At 37.5% G+C, this 3,164-nt stretch overlaps 1 pseudogene; it reads right to left on the bottom strand.

Moving 5' to 3' along the window:
* Window positions 1-184: 184 nt before the first annotated feature.
* Window positions 185-3,164, bottom strand: part of LOC131961076 (ankyrin repeat and sterile alpha motif domain-containing protein 1B-like) — an 11,928-nt pseudogene continuing 8,948 nt past the window's right edge.

Below are 3,164 nucleotides of genomic sequence, written 5' to 3'. Positions count from 1 at the left end.
TATTTTTATTTCTATTTCCCTGTTTTAATTGACTGTTTTTACTGTTTTCAATTGTGTCTTGCTGTTCTAATGTGTATGTAAAGCACTTTGAATTACCTTGTGTTGAATTGTGCTATACAGATAAACTGGCCTTGCCTTGCCTATATAAATGAAGTCCATTTACCAATTACCAGGTTTCATTTACATACCGGATAAACTGCTCCACTACAAAACTACATCTGTATCAGTAGAATATAAGAGCAACCAACAGAGTACTACTGGATCCAGTTTGTTGTTGTTGTTTCACAGGAACCAACACTCCACCATGTGACAAGCTGTGACTTCTAGACTCAGAAGTGTGAATTTAGAAGCTGACAGCAGCAGAAATAAACAACACACCACGCTACATTTATTATTAATTATTATTCCTTCCCATGCAGCAGTTCTGTCCCAGCTGCAGCCTACCTGGACTCTGGTCAGGGTGCCGTTGGGCCGGTCGGGGCGCTCCTCGTCAGAGAGCCTCCCGCTGCCGAAGCTGTCCATGGAGTGGGAGGAGATGGTGTGGCAGAGCTCCTCGAAGGAGTAATCCCTGTCCCGGCACTTCTTGATCTCATGGAGCAGTTTGGACAGCTCACTAGTCACAGCGTCATCTGGGGAGAGGAGGAATAAAAAGCTGCTTAACCCTTTATCAGCCAAAGAACTAGATTTGGTAGTTAGAGTCAGGAAATATTTCCAGAAAAAAGTTGCAAGTTTACTAGATTAAAGTGGCAAATCTACGAGAAAAAAAGTCGCAGATTTAAGAGATTTAAAGTGGCAAATCTGCGTGAAAAAAGTTGCAGATTTACGAGAAAAAAGTGAGAAAAAAGCAACTTTTTTCTCCCAGATTCGTCACTTTAAATCTCATAAATCTGCGCATTTCTTTCTCGTAGATTTGCCACTTTAATCTCGTAAACTTTTTTCTCAAAATATTATTTTCGTTTTTTTTTTTTTTTTACACATTCTGGCTGTATGTAATATCCTCCAATATTCTCTAGGGTTGAAGTTTGGAATTTGCAAGTATTTCAATGAGTGTCCTATTAAGGGTTAAAGTGGTGAATCTGGGAGAAAAAAGTTGCTTTTTTCCCACTTTTTTCTCGTAAATCTGTGACTTTTTTCACGCAGATTTGCCACTTTAAATCTCTTAAATCTGCGACTTTTTTTCTTGTAGATTTGCCACTTTAATCTAGCAAATTTGCAACTTTTTTCTCTAAATATTACCTGAAGTTACCAAATATAATTCTTCTCCTGATAAAGGGTTAAAGCTTCGGTATGAAGCCAGTCCCCAACACTGCTAGTAAAGAAAACCTATATAAATGAATAACTGAATAAAGTTTGCACCTATTCCTCAGTAATGAGCAGATAGTGTAATTCTTTGTTTTTTTAAACCACCATAACAGACTGCACAGGACACAAGAAAGTAAAAGGTGTAACTGTTAATATGACTAGACAGAATAATGGTTTCTAAATCAGGCAGCAGAGCAGATCAGCAGGAATTCAGCTTGTTGCATTATAACATTTATACCACAGGGGGCAGCGCTGCACAGGGAGAATAATAATCTGTAGAGAGGAGCAGTAGTAGCAGTAAGAGTCTGTCTCCACTAGAGGAGCTGCTCTCCACGGCTGCATCTGGATTACACTGTTTGCAAATATTGCAAAAATAAATTATACCTCCAATCAAGTGAAGTAGATACATTCTTGCAACAACAGAGATACATATGTGCATAAAAATCAACTTGAAAAATATTGTGCATGAATGATAACTTCTCTGCAGTATATTTATTTTCCTTGCATGATGTAATTTGATTTGTGGAGATTATTTCTCTTGCAAAATGTTTTTTTTTCCCCCAGTATGAGTTGTTTTCTGTTACTTTCTCTTAACCCATTTAGGCCTAAAACGCCTGTAAAAAAACGCCTGTAAAACCTCTGATTGGTGATTTTAAAATCAGCCCCTAAAACCTGAAGTTTTTCTGGAAATTCAACAGAAGTGTCAACGCTTCTACAAAATAATAGATTTTTCAGCCTCTGTAGCAGAAAGGAACCCAGAATGTTACATTGTATAATAGTTTAACTCTCTGGAGTCTTAAAGGGATATTTTGTCCATTTTTTAATATTTTCATGTCTTTACGTGTCTTTGTAAGTCATTTTGTGTCTTTTTTTGTGTGTTTTTTTTTTGTAATTTTGTGTCTGTTGTTGTGTCTTTTTTAGTTATTTTGTGTCTTTTTTGTCACTTTGTGTCTTTTTTGTCATTGGTGTCTTTTTTGTGTCTTTTTTGTGTCTTTTTTGTGTCTGTTTTAGTTATTTTGTGTCTTTTTTTGGTCATTTTGTGTCTTTTTTTGTCATTTTTATGTCTTCTGTGGGTTTTTTTTGGTTATTCTGTCTTCTCATTTTGTGTCTTATTTGGTCATTTTGTGTCTTTTTTGTCATTGGTGTCATTTATGTGTCTTTTTTGTGTCTGTTTTAGTTATTTTGTGTCTTTTTTTGGTTATTTTGTGTCTTATTTGGTCATTTTGTGTCTTTTTCAAGACATTCAAAGATTTTGAATGCTTAAATATTATCTTTGCCATTTTTTATGTGCTAATGTGCCCCTCTGATTAAACACTGGCCCCTCCTTGGCCCCCACAGTAAAAATCAGGCACGTATTTAAGGTCTGTATGTTCTGTAAATATGTAACTGTATTCTGTGTTTGCTGCCTCTTGGCCAGGGCTCCCTTAAAGAAAAAGAGATTCTTAATCTCAATGGGATATTCCCTGGTTAAATAAAGGTTAAATAAATAAAAAAATCTGCTTTCCAGGCTTTAATGAGTTAATTTCTACCAATTCCCCTTCTTGGATTGAAACATTTCTTGGCAGAAAAACACAAAAAGCAGCATGAATGTTGTGCATGTGTGTGTTGACTCACTCTTGTGTCGGAGGGAGGGCGAGGCGGAGGGCGAGGGGACGGAGGTCCGAGGAGCAGGGATCGGACACCTCGACACCTCCGAACCGGCTCCTCCATCAGACTCAGCCTCTCCATCTCGTCCATCATATACTCTACAGAGACGGGGAGAAAAGGTGGAGGGTGAGACAAGACATGGAGGGAAAAATGTAGGAAGAAAGATGGAGGAGGTGGAGAGGAAATACATTTCAGAGCATTTTACTGGATCAATA

This window comes from Centropristis striata, chromosome 22 (genome assembly GCF_030273125.1).
Source record: "Centropristis striata isolate RG_2023a ecotype Rhode Island chromosome 22, C.striata_1.0, whole genome shotgun sequence".
NCBI lineage: Eukaryota > Metazoa > Chordata > Actinopteri > Perciformes > Serranidae > Centropristis > Centropristis striata.
This window is presented reverse-complemented; position numbering and strand designations above follow the sequence as displayed.